We start from the raw sequence: 22,649 nt of genomic DNA, 5'->3' as shown, positions 1-22,649 counted from the left end.
AAACCATAAGCTTCATCATCTTAATCTCTTTTTATGCAACATCCTTGATTGGGCTTGATTAAGGGTTGTTGCACTCTCATAAGGCATTCTCTTTCTACTTAAGCCAAAACATCACAAATTTTTTGGTTTTCTTCTTCATAAATCAATTACACTCTTGTAATCTCCATTCAATACCCAATGTCAAAGGAAAACACCCAAATTAAGAAGTTCTCAGGAGAGGGCTTCCACACTTGGCAAGTTCTTGTCAAGTACAAGATGATGTCCAAAGGTTTTTGGCCATTCATCTCCAACACTAAGGTTATTGATCAAACTAAGGCTGAAGATATTGAAGATGATGAGAGGGCACAGGCTCTTATTCACCATGTGGACCAGCTTCCAACTGCAAAGGAGAAATGGGATGAGCTTGACAAGCTCTATAGAGCTCGTGGTAAGAATTCCAAGATCTCACTTAAAATTAATTTTTTTAGCTTGGAGCTCAAAGAGAGACGGAATTGGAGCCTTTATCTCTCACTTCAAGGGCCTTATGGCTAAACTTGCATCAGTGAATGCGAGAATGGATGAAGATGATGGAGTGGTTGTTGGTGTACCCCACTTTAGTCTCACCACCCTAAAGAACATACCTAATCCCACCCTTGAAGGAGTCATTCAATCTTTTCTTGATGAAGAAAGGAGGCCAAAAGGAGGAGCTGAATCTTCAAATGCATCGACTCCATTGAATATCGAACAAGCTTTGTCACATCAAGTGAGCAAAGTAAGGCGTACCCATTGCAAAAAGGTAGGTCATTTTGTAAATAACTGTTGGATCAAATATCCCAACAAGATGAAATGTAACAAGTGTAAACAAACGGGACATATCACCTCTAAATGTCCTAAAATAAAGAGTCAGAGGCTAACTTTGTATCAACCTCTAACTCCTCTGAGCACTTGTTTTAAGTCTCAATGTAACAACACCTATATTCCTAAACCTTGTACGCCTAATGTTATAAAGACAACCTATGTCCAATACCACCTATTCCAATTCTTTAATAATTGGTATTGAGGGAGGGTATTAAAAGATTAAGGTCATGTAAAAGGGTGTGTGTGTGTGAATGGACTTATGATCCACTAGCTCACCTATTTAAAGGTGAAGCCAGAAGGCATTATGTGTGAGCTAAGGCCAAGTTATATTCATAAGCAACTTAATAAACAAGATGTGTTCTTGTATTTTGTGGGTCTCTCTCCTCCACTTATCTTGATCTAGCATAAGCACCACATTCTCACAACATGTAAATCCACATAATGCACCACATGTTTTTGAAGCCTATTTTTATCTTGCCATCCTTGTCTTTTAAGATTGTACCTGGAACATGGAACAAATGTGTGACCACCTGGATTGAGAAGGAAACATCCAAGCTCCTCGTCCAAGGTGAAATGACCACTAGAATTACCACATCAAATCAATGGCACAGATAACTACTCGGGTGAAAATCTAGATGCGATGCATGTAAAATCCACATAATGCACCACATGTTTTTGAAGCCTATTTTTATCTTGCCATCCTTGTCTTTTAAGACTGTACTGATAAGAATCATGTAAGCCTCTAAGGTGGCTGTCTCCCCATGATTCTAAGGCTGTAAGGTTGGATTCCTTTATGAATTGGCTATGAAAACTAACTTGTAAATAGTTGGTGTCTATGCTAGATTCCCATGTCCTCAATTTGAATGTGGGTTAGGAACCCTATGGTGTTTGGTGCACAAAGGCCTACAAATCACCTGTTAGGAACCCTATGGTGTTTGGTGCACAAAGGCCTACAAATCACCTGTTAGGCTTGAACTTGATTTCAACTTGCTTTTTGCATTTGCATCAAGAATTCATCCATATGTCCTTTGCATAAAATTGATGCATAAAGCTATAATAAAACTACCTTAAATACATTTCCTTGAAAAAAATGCTGAAAATGTGTCAAAGACACTGCTGTCCACCACTGTGTGGTCTTGCAAATAGTGTTTTCTCAATACTATTCTGGTTCTCTTTCCTTGCAATACATCAAGATCGATCAAACTTCACCAAGAATGCACCAGATTTCACTCTTCTCAAGGATTCTTTGCACTTTCTTTGTTAATGTTGCTTCCTGACTAAGCTTCTTACATAATACTCAAGGAAATGCAAAAATGAACCAAGATTAGGGTAATTAGCTCTTACTATTGTAAGTTTGCATAGTTCTGCACTAAGAACTTGTGCAAAATTGGACTAAAAGACTCTGCACAATAATCTAAAATTTTGCACAGTAATCTGAAACTCTACACAATAATCTAAAATTTTTGCACATCACTCTAGAATTCTTGCACACAACAATATGGAATTCTTACACCAAATCTTACACAACAACCTCCGATGTCTCCAAACTACCAATATTCTAAGAAAATAGACTAAAGTTGAAGAAAAAACTACGGTTTTTATGGTAGATTTGATGAAAAGAAGCACTAATCAAGGAGATTTAACAAGAAACGTCCAAGAAAAGTAGTCTGAAAATGGTTAAAAAGCTTAATTCAAAAATGGTTAAAAAGCTTAATTCAAAAATCAAGAAAATCAAGATTCTCTCAAATCTATGCAAGACTTAGGGTTTTTGAAATTTGTGATTAGCATATATTTAAAAATGATTATTACTAATCTCATTGCTAATCCACTTAACAGAATTTAAGAAATCTAAAAACTTCGTAAAAGTACTAATCTAAAAATGGATTAAGTATTAATTACTCTCTAATCATCAAGATCTAAGCCAAGAGCTCTGATACCCACTGCAATGAAGGGGGCTTTGATAATAATGGAGTACACCCATAGCTTCTCAAAAGGGAGAGCTCACCATGAAAGCTTGCTTTAGGCAAGAAGATGACCAAAATGGTAATATGTAAAAAAGATACAATTTCCATGAGCCCTATGTCTAATATAGCCCAAGGCCCCCAAAAGTACACATGTGAATGACTCTCAGCCCCATCGCCCATGTGCATGTGCATACCAAATCTACTTCATTACACAAATGGTTTTTGCAACATTCCAACTGAGAGTACCCTCTATGTAAAGAGGAGTAAAGATTGTTTTTTGGTCATCATTTTATACATTACTGACATGTTGCTCACAAGCCCTAATGAGGAGGAGATTTTAGTCTTCAAGGCCGAAATACATGTAGTAGAGAGGCTTAGTCTCCAGGATGTAGGTGAACCACTTGATGCATGACTTGATTAGTAGGCTATTGGGTGCCTCGTCTATTTATGTAATACGAGCCAAATACACAATCCCAAAAGTAAGCATTAGCACACGATCACGCAATTCTCAGATACTTATAGGGCACTCAGTACCTTGGCATGTTCTATGCTAAGGGGGGTGATATTCACTTACATTATTTAGCTACATGCTTTCAATGGTTCCGATTAGGTTGGATGTTATGATACATGATGTTATGACATGCGAGTGTCCACTAGTGGCTTATTGGTTATTTTCAATAAGAATGACAACAACATATGCACATTGGTTATTTTCAATAAGAATCACTAAAAAACATAAGAACATACAAAATTGGGGATCTTACCCTATTATGTGTTATGGTACTTGATGTCCATGCTTCCACCATGTACTTGTGAAACATAGTCATAGCCTCTTTATAGTCGTTGGCATCTTCTTCGTTGAATATTATTTTTTGTAGAAGTGTAGCAACCTTATCAAAGGCAATCAATATATTAGCCTTTGCAATTCTAGTCTCACCATTATTACTACGATTTGGGACAACCATGTGTAGCAACCTCATCAAAGTCAATCCAAATATTAGCCTTTCTTTAGAGAGATGGTGGCAAAGATTGCAGCCTTTGGTCCTAGTATCAACCACCAAATTATGATGCACTATGTGAAAACCTCTTAGAAGAGACTTCTTCCCCAATTCTTTTGCTTTTGTAGACCACCTACTTGCTCCCTACTTGTCCGTGCATTCTGAAGATTCCCTTCTTGTTCTCTAAGAAGTGCATTTATAAGCTTAAGCACAAATATGATGGTAGCGTTTCTAGGGCAAGTCTTGTTATAAAGAGTTATGCTCAAGAGAAAGGCATAGATTATGATGAGACCTTTACACACATGTCTCATATGACTATGATCAGTGTTGAGAGCTTTGATTGCCCAAGCTCATCTACATCTTCATCTATGGTAGTACATCATGAGCTTGAGAGGGGCTATTGAGATTCAAGCTCGATGTCAGTGTGTGCCAGCTATGCTATGTGATGGCATGTTAGGTAGGAACATGTGTGAGACATAAATGACCGCGTGCAGCTGGTCATAGTGTGTGGACATTCGCTAGGGTTAGATGTGTGTGGACACAACTCATAGTGTGTCTAGTGTATTATGGGTTATGGCTTTATGCATTGTGTGAGAAGGGAGATGGCTTCCTCTATGGTTAGGGTTTGCAATATACATTAGGGTTTGCTCCTGTGTGTGTGTCTCCTCTCCTTCTACCTATTTTTTCAACATGGTATCAGAGCTTGGTGCTCTCTATTAGGGTTTATGAGTGAGTGAGAGAAGAGGGAGAAGAAGCTGTGAAGAAAAGCTGTGAAGCTTGCCATTGAAGCTGTGAAGCTTGGAGCACACCGATTTCTATCAGATGTGAGAGCTTGGCCTACCGAGTAAGGTATTCTAAACATCCTTGAGCGGATTGCAGGTGATTCAAGCAAAAACAAAGCAAATTAGGGTTGCCCAAAGCAAAGAAAAATTTTGGTTTTTTGAAAGCTTTCCATTGAAGCTTGGAAGCAGTAATGTATGGTGAAATAGATGTAGATCTGGCAAAGAAACATGATGTGACAAAGATGAATGTATTGGCAACTCATGTATAAGCCCTACACTCATTTTGGAGCAATTTGATGCATTTGAATGAGTGGAGCGCTCACAAAACAGAGAAATAGAGGTCAAATTTTGATGAAATTAATCGTAGTTTTTGGCAAAAATCAACTCATTGATAGGATGTACACTTGCCTTGGAGTGTTAGGCATCTACACATGTGACCAATTGACATTATAATTAGCTCAAATCCCTCTACAGCAGGCAGCGCAGGTTGCAATGCAGAAACAGAGCATTTTGTGATACTTTTACTGAGTGGAGGCCACAATTTAACTTGGGTGCTTGACATATTCCAATATTGGGTTAGAAATTGGTTGCTACATACACTTGAGAAGGAGGCTATATGATTGGATTGAGCAATTATCATCTATGGAGCTGGAAATGAGCTGATTAAACAGGCTGTCTACTGGTTGCACAGTGAAACAGAGTGATTAATCGACTAATTACTCTTTGGTCTTAAAAAATTAGTCTAATTCTTTTTACATGGAGTTAGTGGACATCATTGCTAAGCTAATGAATGCCTGGTTTCTCAATTTGGACAAGAATTGAAGAAATTAGAGCAAATTTGCTACTGGTTTTTCTAGTTTTTCTGGTTTTTCTCAAAATAGAGAAGGGGGTTTGACAAAATTGATATGTACGCATGTTGGATGGTGTTGATATTCAACATTGAGGCTCTTTAGGTGTCAATGCAAGTTATCCACACTTGATTGAACCACTACATTGCAATTTGGAGTCTTGGAAAGTGCATCAAAGCAGGGTATATCTTGGACTGCGTGAGTGAGTTCATTTTGGATGCATACAGGTTGATTTTCTACATCAAAATTGAAGTTTGTTGACTACTTTGGAGTATCTGGAATACTCATTGGAGTGTGGTTGATCTGAGGAAGGCTTGTTTATAGATTTGGAAGTGTGCAAAAGGTGTATTTGCATTGAGTAATATGTCGGATAATCGAGTACAGATTGTGGGTGAAAAGCTAGATAGGAAGAACTTCTAGGCATGGAAGTACAGGATCAAAAGTTTTCTGAAGGGAAAAGGTTTTTGGAATCCCATTACAGGTGCTGAGCCAGAGCCGGAACTACCTCGATAACACAGCAGCAGGTTATAGCTCATAAGCAATGGTCAAAATTAGCATTCAAAGTGTTGCATTATGTGTCTATATGTATTTCGGATGCTATGCTCATACACATACATGATGCTGAGAATCCCAAGGATGCATGGGATACATTGGTAAAGCTGTTTCACACGAGTGATCGCAAGTCTCAGTTGCGACAAATACATAATGTGAAGCAGAATAGAAGGAGCATCCATGATTATGTGCAAGAAATAAAGAAGTATGCAGATGCATTGGCGACAATAAATGCCCCCATGCCTGATGATGATTTGGTAGACATTACCTTGCGTGGTCTTGGCAAGGAGTATAAATCTTTTGATACATCTATCTCGGTTCGGAGTACAGGTTTACCAGACTTTGATGAGTTGGTTTCACTCTTGCTTGTTGAGGAAATCAAACTCAGTGACACTTTTCATGATGCATCTACTAGCCATGATGATAATGGCAGAAATCAGGCTTTCAATTCACATAGAGGATCTAGAGGCAGGGGGAGATTTGTATCACGTGGCCGTGGTAATGGTCATGGATGGCAGGACAGGTCACCACAACAGAATTTTCAGCCTTTATATAGTGCTAGAGGTGGTCGTGGATATACACCTCAGAGAGGCAGAGGTAATCCTCGTGGTAGAGGATGTTGGCAAGGCCAACAACATTTATGCACGATGTGGAATGCCATTACTGTGGAAAATTTGGTCATATGGCACGTGATTGTTTCTGCAAACAAAATGATTTGAGAGGGGGTAGAGCACAACATGGTGGACATTATGCACAACATGGTGGAAATTATGCATCAAGCAGTAATGATGGCAGCGCAAATCACTTGTTTGCCATGAAACATGTTGTGGGATCTATGATGACAAATGCTGAAAATGATGACACTTGTTGGTATATGGACTCTGGAGCATCAAACCATATGACTTGTCATGGTGAATGGTTTGAGCATATGAAGCCTATGGATGTGAAAGGCTATGTGGAGACAGGAGATGATACTCATCATGCCATTACACATGTTGGAAGTGTACCATTGGTTATGCACAATGGTCAAACAAAATCTATGTCAGATGTATTGTACGTGCCTTCTATTACAAAAAGTTTGGCCTCAGTTGGTCAAATGGTGGAACATGGATTACAGGTTCGTTTCAACGAGCATGGTTGCTTCGTTGAGGATTTCAAGAATGGATGTAGAGTCATTGCCAAAGGCAAGAAAGAAGGCAGGTTGTTTAAGCTGGATGCTGGAATTCCTGAGTTGAAATCAGCCATGTTCTCTAAAAGCCGAAATGTGGTATAGGACATTGATATGTGGCATAAGAGGATTGGACATGTGAATATACAAAGATTAAAGAACATGCAGGCAAGAGGCATTGTTAGTGGGCTGCCTAGATTCAAGTATGATGGGAATATGCATGTTTGTGAAGCCTATCAGTTTGGAAAGCAGGCGAGGTTGCAGTTTCCTAGAGAAGGCAACATGAGTAGCAGGCCACTTGAGATAGTACATAGCGATGTATGGGGTCCTACACAAAACCCATCTATTAAAGGCAGTTTATATTATGTGACATTCATTGACAATTTCAGCAGAATGACATGGATATACTTTCTCAGAGAGAAAAGTGAAGTGTTGGGAAAGTTTATGGATTTCAAAGCTTTTGCAGAGAAGCAATATGGTTCTTGGATTAAATGTTTGAGGACAGATGGAGGTGGTGAATACACCTCAAATGCTTTTGAGCATTTCTTGAGAAAGCATGGTATAAGAAGGCAGTTGACTAAACCTCAGCAGAATGGTGTCACTAAGAGAAAGAGTAGAGTCATTTGTGAAGTGGCCAGGGCAATGCTCAATGAAAAGAGCATGCCAGATTATTATTGGGCAGAAGCTTGTGCTACCACAGTGTATATACTTAATAAGGCACCCACAATAGCCATACATGGAAGTACGCCAGAGATGCGGCTTACAGCTTTTCAGCCAGACACCTCAAAGTATTTGGATGCATAGCTTATGTACATGTGTCTGACGAGAGAAGGAGGAAGTTGGATCCTAAGGCAGAAAAGTGTGTGTTTGTTGGATATGCACAGGATCGTAAGGCATACAAAAAGGCATTCAGTGACATACTAGAACTTTTTTCTTCTTCTGACTATCCTTGGTGGATCATCAAGGTTTCATTATGTTTGCCCATGCGATGAGGAACAAACTTTCTTTTTTGCTTTTTTATTCAGTGTCTTACCCGTGGGTTTTTAGTTTGAGTGGTAGCCTTTGATGTGGATGCATCTGTATCATGTGTAGCTTTTGTCTCTTTTGTGGGTAGGACGCTACATGCTCCTTTCCCTTGTCCTTTATTTCAACCTTGGTTTCTACGGTTTATTCTCCCTTGTTTTTCTTGGGTATAAAAGGTTTTGCTTCCTCCTTTGGTTTCTATTTTAAAACATGCTCCTCTACCCATTTCAAAGTGTGTTCTTTTGCATTCTTTTTTACTGTTTCTCATGCCTTGGCTTGTAAGCATGTAATCACATTCAAGGGTACTGTGGACAATTGCCCGTTTTGCACACTCAACATGTTAAGAGTTATATTCTACGAGGCAAGTTGCATTGAAGCATCTCGGCTTGGGAAATATTGGAATATGTGATCGATGCCACATCGTTTGCATATAGGTTGTTACAATGTTTCATTGGCTATGGGCATGGAAGTATTCCAAACTGTGATGTCTGCCAATTTGTGTAGTCCACGATAATAGAAACACTGAAGTGTTTGCTTAACTGCTCCCTGAGCAATTTCTACCCTTTGGACTCTTTCTCTTTGGGGCACGGGAGATGGAGGTTTTGAGTTATTTGTAGGTAAATTGGGACATTGGGGTGTGTCATGACCAAAGGTTTTGTAATGCAATCTAAAGATTTCTTTGAGGAACACTCTCGCCACATCCACTGCAGTGTAGGTTTCTTTTACTGGAATCAGATGGGCAACTTTGGTTAGTCTATCAACTACCACGAAAATGGAGTTGTAACCTGATTGCACTGAAGGTAATCTAGTAATAAAATCCATACTGATACATTCCCACTTCATCTGGGGGATGTCCAATGGATGTAACTTCCTAGGCATTTTTACTCTTTCAGCTTTGACTTTCTGGCATGTCAGGACATTGACGTACATGATTCAGTACATCCTTTTTCAGACCAGGCCAAAAGAAGCTTTTCTTTACAGACATGTAGGTTTTGATGAAACCTGGATGTCCTGCTATAAGGTTGTCATGGGCTTCATTCAAAATTTGACCCTTGGTTTCCTCATCATTGGGAATGCATAGCCTGCGATTATAATACATAATGCCATCATACAGGCTGTACCCTTGAACTCTGTTCAACTCCTGTGTAGTTTTGCTTTCCTGCATAAGTAGGGTAGCAATAGGGACAAAGAATCTATCCTGCATGATCTTCTCTCTTGCTTCAATAATCAAAGGATTTGATACTACAGTAATTGCAAGCAAGGAGGCTTTTCTGCTGAGGGCATCTGCTACCACATTTTCTTTGCCTAGGTGGTACTTGATTTCAAAATCAAACTCCTGTAAGGTTTGCATCCACCTTCTTTGGCACATGTTGAGGTTCTTCTGAGTGAAGATCCACTTTAAACTCTGATGGTCTGTCATCAAAGTGATTCTTTTTCCCAGTAGGTAATGTCTCCACAACTTTAAGGCATAGACTACTGAAAGTAATTCCAGGTCATGAACAGCATAATTCCTCTCATGCATTATGAGCTTTCGGGATTCATCGACCACTGCATGACCTTCCTGCATGAGTGCACCTCCCAAGGCAAAACCACTTGCATCAGTTACTACCTCAAAGGGTAGAGAGAAATCTGGCAGCTTCAGAACGGGACTGGTTACCAAGGCAGTCTTCAGCTTATCAAAAAGCACTCTGGCACCTGGAAGACCACTGAAATGGGGTATTCTTTTTGAGAATGTTAGTCACGGGGAAGCTATGAGAGCATACTTTGGTATAAAAATTCTATACCAACCAATCAATCCCAAGAATCCTCTGACTTCTTTCACTATCTTTGGTTCAGGCCAATCTATGACTGCTTGGACTTTTGCAGAATCTGGAGAAATTCCATCTTTGGATACCAGAAAGCTCAAGTATTCAACGTGGTTGGCAGAGAAAGTGCATTTTCTCATTTTGGCAAAGAGTTGGTGCTTCCTTAGAATATCAAGAACTTTTTGGACATGAGTCTCATGGTCAGCTGCATTCTTTGAGTAAATCAGAATGTCATCTCAAAGAAAACTAGAACAAAATCATCCAAGTATTCTCTGAAGATGCCTTGCATTAGAGGATTGAATGTAGCTAGGGCATTAGTTAATCCGAACGGCATGACAGTATTCTTTGAAGATGTCTTGCATTAGGGGATTGAATGTAGCTAGGGCATTAGTTAATCCGAACGACATGACAGTAAATTCATAATGCCCATAGCGAGTATTGATGGCTGTTTTCGGTATATCCTGATCTGGTAATATCCAGATTTGAGATCTATCTTTGTGAACATCTGGGCTCCATTTAGCCTGTCTAAAAGCTCATCAATTCTTGGGATAGGATACTTATTCTAAAGTGTAACTGATTTAGACCTCTGTAGTCCACACAGAGTCTAAGCATTTCATCTTTCTTTTTCTGAAAGAGAACTGGCGCACCCCAAGGTGAAACACTGGGTCTTACAAACCCTTGTTATAATAGCTGTCTAAGCTGTTCCTTGAGTTTGATGGCTTTAGGAACTGGCATTTTGTTATAACATCTCTCTAAGCTGTTCCTTGAGTTTGATGGCTTTAGGAACTGGCATTTTGTACGTGCGCAGGGCTACTGGCTGAGCTTCGAGGGTCAATTCAATCACATGATCTACTTCCCGAATTAGAGGCATTTCAATTAGCTCTACTGGGAATAGATCATCAAATTCATTTAACCATTCTGGTTCTTTAGCCTTAAGCTTTGAGTCTACTCATTTTGACAACATAAATTTGCTGCTTCTTTCTAAGTCCTTTCAGCAACCTAGAAGCTTTTACTAACTGAAGGTCTAGGGATCCAGAAACTCTAGTTCCTTGAACTTTGTTCCCATGAAGGTCATGGAAGGAAATGGTTCCATTGTGACAGTGTATGTCAGCTTGAGTTTTGGGGAGCCAATCCATTCCAAGGATCCCGTCAAAAACTCCTAGAGGTAAGACTTTGAACTGACAGTTGGTTACATTACCATCTAAATTGAACTGGATAAGATCTATCTCATGGTGAGTGAAAAGAGTCTTCCCATTGGCCAATTCAACTTGCATAGGTTTCCCTAATTTCTGTTCTAAGACTAGCGTACACAAGCATCCAGGGGAAATGAATGAATGAGAACTGCTTGAATCAATCAAAAGCTTGAAAGGCTTACCCTGATATTCTGCTGGAGTATGGATGACTGAGAACTGATGGTTAGGCCCTTGGTTTTCAATTGCAGCATAGATCTGCCCTCTTTCCTCTTCTACTACATTTGAAATTGTGACTACTCTGGCTGCTGTAGTCTGAGGTGGAACTCTTTCTCTTCGGTTGCCCCAGTTTTGGGAAGGAGTTCTGAGGTAACTCTGGACAGAGGCAGATGGCTGAGCTGGAGTTCTTCTGGGGTTTCCCTGGCTTGGGCGAGACGGACCCTGATTAGACTGGTATGAAGGGGTTGGTCTCTGAACTCGGGGTCCTTGACTTCCCTGTCCCCTTGACATGGCAAGAGTTGGGCAGTCTTTCAGTTGGTGAACCAAAACCTTGGCATCCAAAACATCGGTTTTCACTTCTGAGTTCATCCCTCTGATTTCTTGGAAGAGGTAGGACTCCTCAGAAAGTATTCTGGGGGAAGGGTCTTCCTTCACTTTGGAATCTTCCTGCATCCTGATTCTGATTCGGGCCTTGCTGCCTCTTCGGGGGGGTGGAAAATTTGAAGTACTTCCCTAGGCTTGGAATCTTTTAAAGTTAGAGGGTGCAGGCTTTGGCAGGACCTTTACTTCAAAGGCTTTGGAAAAATCCTTTGCCATTCTTACTGCTTCATCCATGGACACTGGCTTGGTATTTTTGACCAGTGTGTCCAAGGGTTCGTTCATTCCCCGAATGAACTTGGCCATGAGTTGTTCTTCATCTAGAGGTGGTGAATATTTGAGTAGAAGAGCAAAGGCCTGGTGATATTCCTCGATGGTTTTGCTCCCCTGCTTTAGCTCTAAGAATTCGTTCATTTTGATTTCCAAAAATCCAAGGGGACAAAATCTCTTTCTCAAATAGGTTTTTAGGTCGTTCCAGGATTGAGTATTTCTATCCAGACGATTGGTGTCACAGTGGTTCCTCCATGCTACCCTGGCTGTTTCCACTATTTTCAATCGAGCAAGAGCCATTTTGCTCCGCTCATTGTAGCCTGTGACGTCAAAATATTCTTCCATGGCTTCCACCCATTTCTCCACAGCCTCGCCTAGGTTCTCCCCTTCTCCTTTGAAGGGTCCTAGCTAAGTCCTATGAAGAGCCTTGCAAACATCAGGGTCAAGCTTGTCATCTTCTGAGAGAGGGTCTGGCTGACGGCACGATTTTCTCATCTCATGATTCTACCAAAAATTTATATATTATTAAATTTTTATTTTGATATCATCCACGAGATCCTAAGACTTAAGAGGTTCGAAAAACAATTTCTTAAACAAGACAATGATCTTATTGGAGATCTATGACATATGTCCGATAACAGATTTTTCTTTATCAAATATCATCCGTAAACAATCACTTATACAACAGGGAATTTTTCTCCAGAAAACATTTCTATATTTATATAAAAGTTGCAATATGTACATAGAGTAGCTCGGCTCCAAAATCACTGCCTCAGTCGTAATCGTATAAAGAAGAAAAACTGTGAAGAAGACATACCATGGTACACACGATTCATTACACAAAGAGGTGCTGTAATTCTATTTCTCGGGATAAAGCGGCTAAGAAGTCTAAAAAATCAGTATGAAGTTCTGAAGTTCCTGGGTGAATGATCACAGAGTTGAACATGCTGAACAAGCCCTAGTCTTATCAGAATCATGGCCAAGGAAATATTTTGCCTGAGCCTCTGACGCTGACTGGTACTAATATTAATACATCGTCCTCCACAGAACTACATATATCGACGTCACTCAAGAGGATCAGGAAAGTAAAGACTCTCAAAATGGCGAGCGAGTCTCACTCTGCTCATTCGGGTCGTAGCAGAGTTGATGAGGTGATCAAATGCAAAAGCTATCATATCCTGACTCTGAGAGAGTCTAGGATCAAATGGCGAGCGAGACTCACTCTGCTCATTCGGGTCGTAGCAGAGTTGATGAGGTGATCAAATGCAAAAGCTATCATATCCTGACTCTGAGAGAGTCCAGGAATTCTAGATAGGTTCGGGTTGTCCATCTATTTATGTATCCATTTATGATGAAAATCACACTTTTAATATAAAAAAAATATCTTTTATGCATATGTTTATGCATACAAATCATTTATGATGAAAATAACACTTTTATAATCAAAATAAAAATTTCAATATGCTTCCTTCTATACATAGAATTTAATTCTAAAGAAAGTAACATTTTTTTAATAAAATATTTTTAGCATGCATTTTTCTATACCTAGGATGAAAAATAACACTTTAAGAATACATCTATGATGGGAATTACTCTTTTTGAATTTAAAAAAAGTAAAACTTATTTTTCACAATTTTAAAAAATTTTTGCCATAACCTCCTTTGTATGGCTGACCATTTTTCAATTTTTAACTCTCTAAAATTATTTAGAAGTTCACCAAGAGTAGTTAAATCATTCTAATGTAAACATTTTCTACTTTATCAAAGAGAAACATTATGAACGTAGAGATCAGTTTGGTCAATTTTGGACCATTTTTGGGTTAGTTTAGTCCACTTTTTAGATCTGGTTGAAACAGGAGAGAGGAGAGATAAAAATATCTCATTATTTGGGAGTTTAAAACTCTCCCACACATGTGAAATAGGTGCCTCCTTCATGAGGGGAATTCCCCCATATACTAAGGTGTCAAAAATGCATCATTTCATCTAAATATCTCTATTTTTAAACTATTAACCTTGTCCTTAGTCAACTCTTCATCTTATGTGAGTATTTACTCATTTTTGGGAGATTTTCCTTTTATTCTTCTATTTATCTCCTCCCTACATTTGGATGAATCTTATTGGTCCATAGGAACCTTAATTTAAAATTTCAAAAAAAATCTTGACCCCTAGGATAATGCCTATTGAACAGATTATACTTAATTTCTAATGCACCTTCTAAAAATCTTTTTGAACTTCTATTTTGGGGGAACTTATTTTTTAATAAGAAGAGATATTTTCCATCCAAAAATATTTAAAAACTGAATTACCACTCTCTAGAAGATTTTCTCTCTCTAGGCCAAAACTGGTAGAAACAAGATCTTTTATATTTCTGAAGAGAGATTTGATTACAAGGGAAGATGTTGGACATCTTGAGAGACTTGGGAGGAATCTTACAAGCATCATTGAGTTTCTCCCATGGCTCACATCGTAAGTCCAAGATTTTTATCTGAAGGATAAAATCTCTAATAGTTTCTTTTTGTTTTCGCTCAATCGAATAGAGTTCTCTTATAGCACTCCACCGATCACCTTGTCTTGAAAAGCCATGGATAAAGTTTGTTTTCAAGATCTTTAAATTTGTTTTAATCATTGGCATCAATGTGGTGAACCGACTAGCCTTTCCCACTAATCAACGCATGTACCTTGGCGGGAAGTTTGGATTTCCAAAGACTTCACATCTCTATTCAAAGATTTGCATGAATTGAACAGGATTAGTCATTCCATCGTATTTGCCCATGTTTTTGGAAATCAGTACGGTCGTGTTTTTAAATGAGTCACTGAGGCTCTGTGTGGGTGCTCTTGTGGTGGTTAGGACCTCATTTAGTCCTTGGGCAATCTCCCTTCCTAGATTAGTCAATATGTCCAAGGTTTGGGCATTTAGGGATTGCAAAGGGTTGGTACCTAGCCCTCATAAAGGTTTAGGACTTGTGGTAGTGCAAGGAAAGGGACCGAATCCTAGAGGGATTGATATGACAGGGAGTGTAAAACCCGATGACATGCTTGTTGTCGGCATGGCAAATGGTATAGGGAGTTGCATTTGTGGCATGAATCTCAATGGCTCGAAGGTTTCAACCATTGGGTTTAGTCTAGGTGTGAACCCACGTAATCCCTCTATCATTGCCATATCTTGACGTTGTCAATTGCTCCTGAATGCACCCACACATGTTTTTTTCTTTTTTTTTTACTTTTTAGGTTTTCTTACATCCCGTTACAGCCTCAGTAGGCCTGGCGCACCTTCTCTATGTAAGATTCCTCTCCCAACCCCTTTTTGATGTCTAGTATCTTCCCCTGTAATCAACCCCTCTTCAGAAATATAAAGACCTTATTTCTAACTATTTTAGTCTAGAGAGAGAAAATATTCTAGAGAGAGAATATTCAGATTTTGAATATTTTTGGATAGAAAAATATCTCTTATAATTCAGATGAGTTCCCCTGAAACAGAAATTCAAAAAGAATTTTCCAATGTGCAATTGGAATTAATTGGAAATAGGTATAAAGAACCTTAGTCTAAGGGTCTAGATTTTCAGAAATCTTTAGACTATGGTCCAATTAAGGTTCCTATGGGCCAATAGCATCAATCCATGTGTAGGGAGTAGAATGTACAAGGTTTATTAGTAAAAAACTATGAGCAATATTAAAAATATGAGATATTTTGGGTATCCAAAAATGAGTAAATGCTCACATAAGGTGAAGAGTTGAAAATGTACAAGGTTTATTAGTAAAAAACTATGAGCAATATTAAAATGATTCCATTATGACACATATGTAAGGAAGGGGAATTCTTTAAAGGAGGTGCATATTTCACATAAGATGAAGAGTTGAAAATGTACAAGGTTTATTAGTAAAAAACTATGAGCAATATTAAAATGATTCCATTATGACACATATGTAGGGAAGGGGAATTCTTTAAAGGAGGTGCATATTTCACATAAGATGAAGAGTTGAAAATGTACAAGGTTTATTAGTAAAAAAAAACTATGAGCAATATTAAAATGATTCCATTATGACACATATGTAAGGAAGGGGAGTTCTTTAAAGGAGGTGCATATTTCACATGCTTGAATGAGTTTTAAACTCATAAAAATTGAGATATTTCATCTCTCCTCTCTCCTCATTCAAGTCTAGTTCCAAAAAGTTAGCTTAACTGACCTAAAAATGGTCAAAAATTGACCAAACTAATTTAGAAAATTCTAGAATCAGTTTGTTTGGTTAGGAGCTCAATTTTTCCTATAAATAGAAGCCTCCCCCTTGTTGAAAAATAGATAGTGTTTATGCATCGTTACTCTACTCCACCTAAGCCAAGAACTGTGAATTCATTTAATAATTCACTAGTTTTGGAGCTTCCCTCTTTCTTTAATCCCCATTAGTGGCTCCATCAACATACTTAACCAATTGATTGGTTGGGGGCCTCTACCGTGAACAAAGAATCAAGCAATTTGTAAGGTAATTAGTGAATATTGATCTTTTCTATAATTTCTCAAGGTTTCTCTCTTCTCAACCCCTCTCAAGCTTGAGAAGCTTAATTGGTATGGTTTTTTAAATGCTATTGAAGTTAATTGGTGAATAGTAGTGAAGAGTTACATAATTTAATAAATGTTATTGAAGTTAATTTTTATTTATGTTAAATTCTAATGGTCTTTATGTAATTTCTCTCTCTCACTCAAGAAATGGTCATACTCATGACCCATTCTCAATCCAAATCAAGATTTTCATAAAGCTTTTCCTTAACCCAAGATTAAGCTATGCTTGAGGCCAAATTAATGGCTTTTTTCTATGCTTTTAGTTTATGTATATTAATGATTCAATCCATTATGGATGAATGATCCAATTAGAGATCATTTTAATTATTTCCTTAATGATAAGCTTTATCCCTTAGAAAAATTGAGATTTATCAGTCATAGCAGCGGAGCTATGGCAAAATTTTTATAAAAATTATGCATAAAATAATTTCATTCAAAGCATAAAAAGAGGACTTCCTACCATATTCTAGGAATTATCATCCTAGATAAATTGAAAGATATTCATTGTAATCATAGAGAAATTGATTTTTATATTATGCATAATTGATTTTCATGCATAGAAGTATGCATAAAAGATAATTTTTTTAAAATAGTAAAAGTGTTGCTTTTATCACATTTGAAATTCTTGCAGAGAGGTATGCATAAAAGATGATTATTATATTGTAAAAATGTTACTTTTGTCATAATTGGTTTTGATGCATAGGGTTATGCATAAAAGATATTTTTATACTAAAAGTGTGATTTTCATCATAAAAAGATTTTATGCATAAATTAGATGCATAAGAGAAATTCTTTTATTCTAAAAGTGTAATTCCTACTAAATTGAATTTATGCATAAGAAGATGTATAAAGATTGATTTTAATTCAAAAGTGTCTTTCTCATCTAAATTGAATTTATGCATAAGAAGATGCATAAAAGATTGATTTTAATTCAAAAGTGTCATTCTCATCTAAATTGAATTTATGCATAAGAAGATGCATAAAAGATTGATTTTAATTCAAAAGTGTTATTCTCATCTAAAATGAATTTATGCATAGGAAGATGCATAAAAGATTGAATTTTAATTCAAAGTGTCATTCTCATTTAAAATGAATTTATGCATAGGAAGATGCATAAAAGATTGATTTTTATTTCGAAAGTGTTAGTATCCTTAAATGGAATTTATGCATAATTAGATGCGTAAAGAAATTTTATATCAAATATAAGAATTCTCTTATATTCTATAAATAGATATGGAAAGGGATATGATGTGATAAGACATATATGAGGAGTTATGATGTGATAAGATGAGTTAGGATGTGATAAGATGAGTTAAGATGTGATAAGAGACCTATGGGATGAGTTAGGATGTGATAAGATGAGTTAAGATGTGTATGGGATGAGATAAGAAGTGTATGAGATGAGATAAGATGTATATGGGTTGTGATAGGGCGAGAATGGATGTGATGTAAAAGAATAGATGTGAAGGCGTATGAGGCCATATGAATGGAAATGTAGAAATAGATAAATGTAGATGTGGATGTATGAATGTGAAAGTGGATGTATGCATGAAGATGTATATGCATAGATGTGAATATGGATGTAGATGTATGCATGAAGATGTATATGCATAGATGTGAATGTGGATGTATAGAGGTGAATGTGAATGTGGATGTATGCATGAGGATGTATATGCATAGATGTGAATGTGGATGTAGATGTGGATGTATAGATGTGAATGGGAATGTGGATGTGGATGTATGTGAATGTGGATGTGAATGGGAATGGGAATGTGGATGTGAATGGGAATGTGGATGTGGATGTGGATGTATGTGAATGTGGATGTAGATGTGGATGTATAGATGTGAATGTGGAATGTGGATGTGGATGTATGTATGTATATGGATGTAGATGTGGATGTATAGATGTGAATGGGAATGTGGATGTGGATGTATGTGAATGTGGATGTAGATGTGAATGTGGAATGTGGATGTGGATGGATGTATGTATGTGGATGTAGATGTGGATGTATAGATGTGAATGAGAATGTGGATGTGGATGTATGTATGTATGTGGATGTGGATGTATGAATGAGGACGTGATAGTGGATGTATGCATGTGGGTGTGGATGTATGGATGTGGATATGGATGTGGATATGGATGTGTATGTATGAACGTGGATACGGGATGTGGATGTATAAATGAGGATGTGAAAATGGAGGTAAGCATGTAGATGTGGATGTATGGATGTGAATGTGGATGTGGATGTGGATGTATGGATGTGGATATGGATGTGAATATATGATATGTGATGTGAAGGAATCTGAAGTGAAGAGATGGAAAATGACGTGATTGGATGAGTACATATATAAATGGAATGTGGAATAAGTAATGTGGATTAATGAGGGATAATGTGGAAAAATGTTAATATAGAAACTGTATTTGTAAACTATTGTAAATGCTGTTTGTAAATGGCTGTTTTATGTCAAGAATGCTGGGGAAGTATTTTGACCGTCTTGTGATTAAGGTCGTGGAGACCTAACTGTTAAAGTTGCAACTGCTGACGGCGGAGAGTCAATGGAGGACGTCTCGCGTAGCAAGGTCGGCCGAGGTCTTGACCAGCCTCGGTTTGATTAAAATGGTGAGCTTCCGGTACGGTGGATGAGGGACCAAGGAAGCGGCCTATGAGTGAAGCGCTAGGTCACCTGCGAAGGATCCTAGAGGGTGCTGACCATACGGTGCTCGGGCTCTGGGTCGCCCAGGATACCCACGCGTGCGTCGAGGAAGATATTGGAACAAGGAGTAAGAGTTGTTTTGTGAAACCGGGCATGGATCTGGTTGATTGACCTTGCTGGTCTTCAATGGATGAGTCCATGGCTCTTTATATGGATCTGTTGGTTGATCTTGCTGATCTTCAACGAGAGTCCATCTTGATTTTTATAAGTGATTATATTGCCAAGTATTATGGGCTAGGAACTATTGAAAAGGCCCCTGTGTGGACAGGTGGTGAGCGTTCTAGTTGCCAATGATGCCATAGATACTCTGATGAAGGAATGATGGGAAATTATGAATCAACCGGATAAATTGGAAGATTGTGATCAGTGGTACTATGGTTTCATTAAAGGATTGTTTTAAAGTTAGCTGATGCTAAGAAAAAGGCAATTTCATATTGGGTGTGTAAGTGGTGTGGCTAGTTTTATGTTTGCATGAACTTCCAGCTAGGGGGCCTTAGAACTCTTTTCCTTGGTACCCGGGACAAAACCTAACCAAATTCCAAATTGGATCCCATCACTACAGTGGTTGGGCGGTTGGCTAACCCATGGGATCGGATGGGGTTAGGCTGGACTGATGGATCCGTAAATCGAGATTTAATTTCTATTATTACGATAGATGAAGTAAATCCCGGATAGAAATTGTTCTATGGATAGGAATCAACGGCTGTGCCTCTTGATGGGGAAAAAAGCGTTGATCCCAATGATCCAAGTGCAAGTTTCTTCCTTGATTTGACCAAGTACCGTTAAAGGTGCAGTCAGATCAGTTGATCCGTAATGATCTTGACTACGTTAGAGTAAAGAGTTATCCTGGTGGAATCGCCCATGCTTTCCGGGTAAAGGAAGTTTTTCCGGTTTCGGTTTTGGACAAACCAACGGATTAGTCTCTTGTCTGGATATCCGTGGGCGAGGCCCCGAGTGTGAGACCCCTACCCGCGCATGATGTGTTACTTCCGCTGCCAGTATCCTGAATCCGTTGCTCAGTGGGAACAGGGATCTCACACTCTGGGTCAAACGAGTGTCCATCTGAGTTGATTTGCTTAGGTGCTTAGTGCACATGAATGACCTCTTAGAGATATTTTTTCAAACAAAATGTGTCACTGGTGTCCCAGATGGAAGCCGAGGGTTCTCAAAAGCGCATGTAAACGCATTAGGATTAACTTTTTTGAAAAAAGTGCATGCTAGTACCATCCTAAATAAAAGAGGAGGTCTCAAAACCTATTTTCCATCACTGTCTCAAGATGAAATTTTTTTCCGAAAAGATTTTTCCTGGCTTTTTTAGGCTATTTTGGGTGATTTTTAGTGCTTTAAGGCTCGTTTTTAACCTCGATTTTTGGGCAAAATTTTAAGGCTACTAGTCAGAGGCCAAAATGATGGATTTTTTCCATGGACACTCGAGAACAATTTTGCAACCGGAATCTTATTCTAGGAAAGATTGTGGAAGAGTAGAGAATTCACAAGAATTGATTCAACCATAAAAACCATTGCTTTGCAAGCTTCAACTAAATCAAATCAATTAAAATTTAAACACTTAACAAAATTAAAATACTTAGCTCAATAGACCATATTGGGTGCAATCTTCCCCCCTCTTGTGCGTGGCCTCTCCCCACACAAGAGCATTTCTTTATTAGCTTTCTTTTCACCAAAATTAGGCCATAGCCCCCAAAATATACAAGATGTGCTTTTTAGAGAGCACGGCACTCTTCTTTAACAAAAATAGAGTGTCAAATATTGGGACTAGGGTAAAGCCATAGGCTTTAATAAATGTATCTTTCTTAAAGTTCAAAATGGAAAAATCATTTGCTAAGGTTGCAAGCTACTATGCTTGCCAAAAATGAAATGTGATGAACCAAGACATTTCTTCCAAAGTAAACTCTTCAATTCCCATAGTCTTCATCACCTGAAAATATAAGCCCAATTAATTATTAAATTAATCCCACAAATATTAAACAGGCACAAATCATCACCAACTCATGACTACCAGGCGTAAGTACCCCAGGAATCACCCTGCCATATAAACCTAACTGAAATAATCATAGGTGGCCTCAAACATACGTCATATACCGCACATATTAATATTTATAGTGGTGTCACCCACGATATTAACCTAGCCGGCATGACGCAAGAGTAACCTAGGCGTCCCCAAATTACTCAAGAGGGGATAAATAATATTTTTCTAGAGGACTTAAAATATATTCTCATGACATCCCTCTTGCTTGAGTTTGCAATTGTCCTCAATTACGGATTTGCTGGGTTTGAAAAGAATGAAGAATTTCAGGGTAAACTCGAAAAAATTTCTTAGGCATCCATTTAGCATCTTCTTGAGGATGATTCTTGAAAGTCAAAAGATACTTAAAGTATTGATTACCTGTTCTTGTTATTGTTATCTCTTGGTCAATGATAGCATCAAGAACTAGTACTTCTTCCTCTCCTTCAATAAGAGGTGGTTCCTCATATGTTGGGTGAGTAGGAAGTGTTCCTCGAAAAGGTTTCAAGAGATGGATATGAAAAGAATTGTGGATATTCCAATTAGATGGAAGCTCTAGTCTATAGGCCACATCATTAATCTTTTGAAGGATTTTAAATGGCCCATAATATCTAGGTGCTAGCTTCACTGCAGGGAATTTTTCCACACTCTTTAATCGCCGTTTTTCAATTCTCAAAAGTACATAATCACCTTCTTGAAATGAAAAATCTTTGCGCTTCCTATTTGCTTGAGATGTATACTTCTCTTGAGCTCTTGCAATATAATCACGCACTTCAGATAAAATGCGATCAAAGTCTCTAACATATTGGTCGGCAGCTTCAATCTTATGAGAGAGTCTAGTAGCCGGAATAGGCAAAGCTCTACCATAGATGATCTCAAATGGTGCTCGACCCCACCAGTAGCAGTATGAGGAGTATTATTATAAGCAAATTGGAGTAGGTGTATGTACTTATCCCATGCACTAGGTTACTGGGAAACATAGGCTCTAAGTATATCTAAGATAGTGCTATTTGTGACTTCGGTCTGTCCATTCGATTCGGGATGGAAAGCCGTAGAAAAATCTAACTTAGTGCCTAAGTTTGAGAAAAGGGCAACCCAAAAGTGACTACAAAATTTAGAATCTCTATCAGAAACTATCACTTTGGGTAGTCCATGATGAACAAAAATTTGCTTGACAAATATGTTCGCGGCTTGCTGAGAAATTAGTGTCTTTTTACTACTATAAAGAATGGTCTTTGAAAATCAGGTAGTGTTAGAACTGGTGCTTGTGTTAAAGCATTCTTGAGTGTTGCAAAAGATTTATCTTGCTTTTCAGTCCAATT

The sequence above is a fragment of the Cibotium barometz genome, chromosome 55 (genome assembly GCF_041138505.1).
Source record: "Cibotium barometz isolate CiBa-2024 chromosome 55, ASM4113850v1, whole genome shotgun sequence".
In the NCBI taxonomy this organism is placed as follows: domain Eukaryota; kingdom Viridiplantae; phylum Streptophyta; class Polypodiopsida; order Cyatheales; family Cibotiaceae; genus Cibotium; species Cibotium barometz.
The sequence above is the reverse complement of the archived record's forward strand: the minus strand, read 5'-3'. Positions refer to the sequence as shown.